This window comes from Papilio polytes, unplaced genomic scaffold, assembly GCF_000836215.1.
Source record: "Papilio polytes unplaced genomic scaffold, Ppol_1.0 DF821289.1, whole genome shotgun sequence".
Lineage (NCBI taxonomy): Eukaryota > Metazoa > Arthropoda > Insecta > Lepidoptera > Papilionidae > Papilio > Papilio polytes.
In genome coordinates, this window is record NW_013527915.1 from 1,678,182 (window position 1) to 1,685,945 (window position 7,764).

Consider the following 7,764-nt stretch of genomic DNA (forward strand, 5'->3'; position numbering starts at 1 on the left):
TGTATTTAATTTTTTTGTATGCAAGGAACCACAGTCGCTCCGATCAAGTCACGTTCATTTTTTAATTCTCCTTCGTGTAACAAAATCAATTAGGCGATGTCGCCGTCAGGGTTATCTACGAGGGAAATTAAAATAAATAATTATATTTATTGTTTTTCTTTATATCCACAAATTTTTTATTCTATAATGACAGCAATTTTAACCGAAAAACGCTCATAGTAAATCTTAAAATGTTTAATTTAATATTAAAATATTGCAATGTGTGTACAATTCTTACTCTATTTTCTTAGTACTTTGATAGTAAAGGAATCAGCCAAGAAGATAAAAATTATAATTTTCTTTCTTATAAAAAGAACAATATTGACTCAATCAATTTCGCTTTACGGCAAATTATTCATCTCGGAGATTTTACAAAACTCGACGTCACGCTCGAGCAGTCAAAAACAATACTTATTCAAATGAAACAAAAAGCAATTAACGGTGGAGATATCCCTCCGTCCTCGGAGGATACAAGAGAAGAGAGATTATTGAAAAAATAATTAATAAATATTTATGGCGGGCCACCTGAGGAGCGACACCGCTCAGATTCCGGTTTTATCCAGTGCTCGAGTACGCATCTGCAGCGTTAGACGCGAAGCCGGTTTATTACAAATGCAAAATTCTCCATTCATATTCAAAATTTTATATCCCGATGTGGCCGGGAGAGAGCTAATTTATTCGGAGGGAGCGGCCAAGGAGACGTCGCAGCATCTCGCGTCTCGTCTTGGGGAGGATTAGGGAAGGGTTGCGCGCTGCGAAATTGACAGGTGCCCGTCAAAAATTACAATTAATAAACGCGACCGCCGCAACCGCCACAGCCGCCGCGACAATTACAATCAATTCCACTGCCATACATTACCATAGCTAATTGCTGATAATAAGTAATTAACGTATAGCATTATGATTCAAATTTTAAAACATAACAAACCTATAAAATATCCTAATACGAGTATACAAAGTTGATTGAGTACCTATCTTGTAAAGTATTCGCTATCAGGATTTACCAAAATCTTTATTATATTAAATTTTTATACCCTTTTAAATCACAAGAACTTACAATCGTATAAAACAAAGAACATCACTAAAGTCCTCTATAAGTCCGATATAATGGTACATCGGGGTGCGCATCGATTACTCGTTTTACAACTCGGATAGCGGTTAATGGCGGTAATCCGCTACTGAGTGCGGTTTAATGCTACAACACTACATGCGTCCGTCACACTAACTGGCAACACTCCAGTGACGACTGAAGTCAACGAACATAAATATTGCAAAGAACACGCTTGGTTCATGAGAAATAGAACCTCAAGTTCGATTAGATAAATTCTGAACGGAAAAAGCGACTTTACGCTAATTATTACCACTCCTACATTCTTCCCAATAAGTCATTTTAACTATCTTTTTTTAATACATTCCAAAGTAATTATATAATACGACCGTGTCAAAATTAGTGATATAGTAAATTAGCGAGATTTTTTGTCGGTATGTTTTCATATGATGTAATTAAAACTTGATAAATGCTTTACAAAATTACTACAAAGGCAGTGCAGCCATTCGATTGACAATAAATAAACTGCAACTATCGGCTCTCAATGTACCATCAAATAGATCGCACCGCACATAACAGAGTGGGTTTAAACAAACATCCATACCCGGGCCGGAATGATGAATCGCTTTTGTACAATCGTTTGATCTGCGCCAGTAAATGCATTCCGCTGCGTCCACTGCGTCTGCTAACAAATGACGCCACTTCGTCAAAAGGTCAATACAGACTCAATGAATGTCCGATTTTACTGCTAGTGATGTGCCTTAGATGTCGATAAAAAATTTAATTTGCGACTTTTAGTATGATGCTGGACATTTTCCATCATGCAAATAAAAATGTATAACAGTTGTTATAATAAAACAAATTTATCTTAATGTACAAATAGTGGAAATATTATTACGTTTAGTTTGTCTTATTAAAAATTAGTAACAGTTCTAAAATACGAGATGAGTTTTAAACAGATTTATTCTATTCAATTAAAATGTTTTGACTTTATTTTTAAGTACAAGTAGATATTAAGGAAACAAACTGATATAAAATTAGAATAAAACACAACCGGAAAACACCGAAAGGTATATATGACGATTAATTTGAACATCGATAACAAAATCAAAGCCCTCGCGGTGCAGATAGCAGGCAATATTGATAGCTGACATTTTTCACACGCGCCAATCGTCCGCTCTAGCTCGCTCTGTTCCTATTCAAAGCGTATCCAGTTTGAATTATTGAAACGAATGACAAATTCTGATTTTTATCTTAACCAGATATAAGCTTTAATTTAAAAATATGACGCTCGCACATCGAACAATTTCAGATTTAATGATGCTTTAGAAATTCACTAGTGTAATTTTCATTCAGGAATTTCCATAAAGTCTGCGTCGTAAATATTTTGTCCGATTACCGTTCGTTCGACAGCCGCGAGGCGTAAGAAAATGTTAATTAACGAATCCATTGTTTTCCCGCCCGCTCCCGGCGGCTCCAAGATGGTGCCGCTTCCGTTTCCGGCGGCCGCCTTCTTTATGTGCGTTTCCCTTATTTTTACGTCAGACGGGGTAGAGGCGGCATTGTGGCGCGCGTCGGAGTATAATGATTTTAATTTCCTCTAATCAAGCCATCGGCTCGAGGCTTAAGAATTCTAAACATGCTCACCGCGAACGCAACCGCACAGGCTGACAGAAACATCATCACTTATTCTGATTGCACGGAGTCGAGTGTGGCGCTGAATAATTAATACGGCTTCATTTTGTTACGCTCCTCTCGCGACACAAAAGAACTCCGTCACGTTTATTTATGATTTGCCAAGTGTTTATTACCATAATATTTAAACGTTATACTCTCTATTCTCCTCTTTAAGTACTTTTTATGAACCGATTGTGTACGTACGATTTAGTTACAAACACTATTTTGTGACGCTTTACTTATGTTTATCTACCTTTTAACCAAATTATCACTTCTACTAAACATAAGTTAAAACATGCCATTGTTTCTACTATGTGTGAAACTTTTGTTACAAATCTAATATACGAGTAATAACGATAACAAACACGATACATTATAAAAACGAAGTAAAGTTAAATGATATTGGGGAAGCGAGCTACCCTTTCCAGCGCACTAACGACCGCATTTCGGTCGCCTAAATCACTACGACGCCACTTGCAATTAATTTTTTACTCCCATACATCCCTTTTGTGATAAAACGTTACATAAAAATCAAATTTAATTTCAGAAAAAGATGAATGCAGGCTCTGATTTGAATTAACTATTGTAAGCCTTTTTTAAATCAAGCAATTTTTCACGACGCGACACTTAAATAACTCTAAAACTCGAAATATACCGCCATATGTAAGCTTAAGGTATCAAGTCAACATGAACATTAAGACAATAGTTTATCGAAAATCAACTTGACTTAAATCTTAGGTTAAACTCACAAATGTGCAAATTAAGGGATCATAAAATTTTATATACAAATATCGAACAAAAACATAGGTCGAAAACAAGTACATTACATTTTATATGAGTACATTATGGTGAACTGTACAATCTTATCACTAGCGACTTATAGATCCTTATCTTGGATTCATGTAATATATTTAGTTGTTTAATGTTAACCTGAAATGGTTATCTCTATTTCCATTTGTTAGTAAAAAATGTAGTACTTGAATTTATCTTAAAATTTACCCAAATGTAATTTAACAGTAGCTTCTGCTAAATAATAAAGTAGAAGAACAATTATATTTTGAAAGTAGCTGTTGCTAGCGACTTCGTCCGCATAGAGTAAAAAAATTATAAAAAATATGGCTTAATACTCAATGATAACGTAGCTTTTTAATGATGAAAGAATTTTTGAAATCGGCCCAGTAGTTTTTGAGTTATTTTAATAAATACAAAACTACAAATCTTACCTCTTTATAACATTAGAATTTAAATAACATCGTTTTCGCATCATCACTTCACACAAATCTGTGTGTTAAATTTACCTGAAAGATTTCCTTTCGAGATACCCTTTGAGGTTTTTCTTTGGTTTTGTTAAAGCGTACCGCCTGCCGCGCCAACCGGCGACGTTTGGCGGCTGCGAGTGCGGGTGCGGCCTCTATCGTACAATTAACACAACCCTTGCGCACCGCACTTTGCATTCAAATCACACGACGAACAGAAGCCCCGAGTACGAAGACTCGACGCCCGGGAATTAAGCGCGAAAATAACTGGATAGACACAAGATCCACCTTGAATTATGTCACTTTAAATAAGGACTTAAGTAGTACAAGTAATAATAATTTAATGATTTTATATTTAGATCACATGTAGTACTCTTATAGCTTTAGTAAATATAAAATCAAAATACTTTAGCATAAAAAGGCAGTTAAAAATACAGGCCCGTATAGAAGGACTACATAAATCCCACATCTACTAAACCTTACAGAAGTAAATTTAGTAATTTAATTTGCTTGTCCATTCATGTAGAGATTAATTTAATTGCAGAATAAACATCAAAGTTTATTACGCACTACAAATCCAATGAAAATAACGTAACATTAAAATAAAATCATCTTGATTTATTTCGACAAAACTAAGCGAAACAACTTCATCTCCCCGACACACTCATAACCCTCGAATAAATAAGGCGCAGCGGCAATAAATGCGAAAAACGATTACAGATCAATGAAGCGTGGCTTCCCTCTCGGGGCGCAAATAAAGCCCAAGTACACACTTCAAATATGCTTTTCTTAATCGTTCTCATAAAACAAAGATCAGCCCGCGGTCTCCCTCGTACGGCGAAAAATTGAAAAAAATGTACACCCCTTGCTCATATCGCCCGTCAATCACTGTCGAGTTTAAAACACGAGTTACTTTTAAAACAATTTAATTAAATGTTAATTGTATACACAATTGTTTCTAAAATTCATCACATTATTTTATCGAAAAAATATTTCGTTTATCGTCAGCTGTCTTCTGGAATCTTAATAATGTAACTTTATTTTTTAAGTTTTAATATATATCCATAACAAAATTTTATGTTCGTAAGATGGTTTCATATCGATTGGGTTGTTTTAGCTCCCGATATTTCGGAACAGTTACATGCGCCATGTTCACGGGCTGGCCGAGGTGATGCGGTAGTGTGAAAATATTCACAAGAAACCATATCAGTCTACTTTTAAAGTAATATCATAACAAAATTATTTCACATGTAGTTGTAGAATGTATTCTAAACCATACAGTATAGGTAATCTTAGTGAATCACTTCAAGCGTACGTTTATGGTTTTTACGTCAACTGTTATCAAAATTACGTTGACTTTACTGTAAAATCTTTAAAAAAAATATCGGTATCGTTTAAAGAAACCTTTAAGGCGGTATCGGGAATCCTGAAGTAGAATTAGCTTAAAACCTCCCGGCGGATGTGTCATCATAATTTGTAGGGGAGAGATGACGGATCCGACGCCTCGGGCCTCCGCGAATTATAATACCATAAGCTATTTTAATCTTAACTTAGTTAAAAATCTTGCGGCGGACATTAGCATTAATCACTCGTGACAGCCATTGTAATGGATATAGTGTAATTAATGTCTCTTGACTTTGATAATAGATTACGTAATTGCCTAATGTGATTTATTAAAAAATTCATAACATCCCATAAACAAGCTAACCACTATATATGATGTTACATAAACTAAAAATATGAACAACTTCAGTTAATCCCAAAGATTAATACAAAAATCTTAAAACATTGTGAGGTGAAGAAAATATTTAGCTCCGTTCTCTTTAAGACTAATTGTATAACTAAATTAAAATTATAAATTACCATTCAAAATGAACAGAATTAAAATATAATTTTAAATGAAACAAAGGAAATGCCTCATCAAGAACGAAATCTAAAGCTTAATTGAACGTCGACATTGAGAGATTTCAATTCAATTACTAAACCATATTTAACGAAATCCAATCCCCTTTTCCTCGTCAAATAATATTATTTATTCACAAAAAATAATACGAAACGCGGCTACGAGACGCTGAACGCTCTGTTGGTTTAGCGGAGATCATTCGATGTAAAAGTTGGAAGCCGAGGACGAGGACGGAGGCAGGAAGAAAACTTGGATAAGCGAAACCCTCTAAAAATGATTGATGCCATAGAGCGGGCGGGCGGGGGCGAGGCGAGGCAAGTTGGCTTCGGGACCGCGCTTATACATTTTAAAACGAATAAACGTCGAACCGCTGCAAATTTGAGAACGAAGATCATTAGCGCTATACCGCATCGAGCGCCCGCCGATTCATTATTACCCGATGGAATTTCGTATTTTTGTTGCGGCCCCTACTGTTTTATAGGCTCGCCCGTCAATCATTTCGGTAAAAACGATTAGATTTTAGCATTAAAACTCGCTCTACTCGAGCGGGAGACTTCGATAGCGCAACAAAGACGATCGATTCGCTCGCATCGTCGATCGACAATTTCCTAACGTATCGATACCATTGAACAATTGTGTGAAGACATGTTATTACACGGAGCATTTAGCCCGGGAGCTAACGAGCACTGACGTCGTTTGTTTCTGGCGAGTCTTTGTTCGGAGTATAACAATTAGGCAGACAAAGCGGCCGGTGGCGGTCGGTGTTATCGCGGTGATTCGCGGCACGGTACAATGCGGTGCTGCACAATGCAGCCTCAATATCTTTGTACCTTACTCCGTCGCGCCGCGCTGCCTGCTGAGGCCGATGCACTCGCTTGTTGAATCAGACTCCTCGCCTACACTCCTTTAACTTGATACTAACATATTAAATGTAGATATTTCACGTGAAACCACAGAGTTACAAATACTTAGAAATGTTAAGGGCTTATTTCATCAAAATTTTTGTATTGATGCATTTGTGCAAATTTTTAAATCCATTAAAGGTCTTAGAGTGAATAATAATTGTATTAAATGATCCCTCATATTGATTACTGCAATTACAAAATCTTTTTAATATATAAGCCTACAGATCAAAAAATGTAAAAGCAATTAATCACTGTTTTATTGAATCTTGTGTAACAAAATGAGGTTTAATTAATTTAAGATATAAGTAATTGTGCAGCTGCAGTAAGTTAGGATCCGTGGGTTGTGCGGCACCTCAAGGCGTCGACGACTTCGGGCTCTTTGTGCTCACTTCCTGCTTCCGACCGTCGCTCACGACACTCGCCTCTCCGCATTCAATGCGCATTTGATGTTCTCCGCAAAATCTCTCTACATACATTTAACATATATTGTTAAAGTTTAGGTGTTACTGTTTTTCAATGTACTAATATAATATACGATACAGTACGGAACGATTTTGCAAATGTTAACTTTAATATTGATACGATATCATATTCAAAAGAATTATATAGATTTTAAATTAATATTTACGTGTATGGAATGAAATGTGGCATTCATAAACAATATTTAAAATAATAGATCCCAAAATTTATTCAAGTTTAAAATAAGCTATGTGTGGTGTTTAATACTGCATAAGAATATAGATGTTCCATCGTCATATTCTCAAAATGTCACAATAAAGCACATTGCTAATAAAATATCGTATCAAACTTACCTTAAATCAGGGTAATCAAATTGAGCAATTAATTCCCTCGTTATTTACTGACATTTACAATTCGCGTGGCATTGACGCGTGACGTACGATGCCGTGTCACGTCAACACCTTTTTTTTTTTTTTT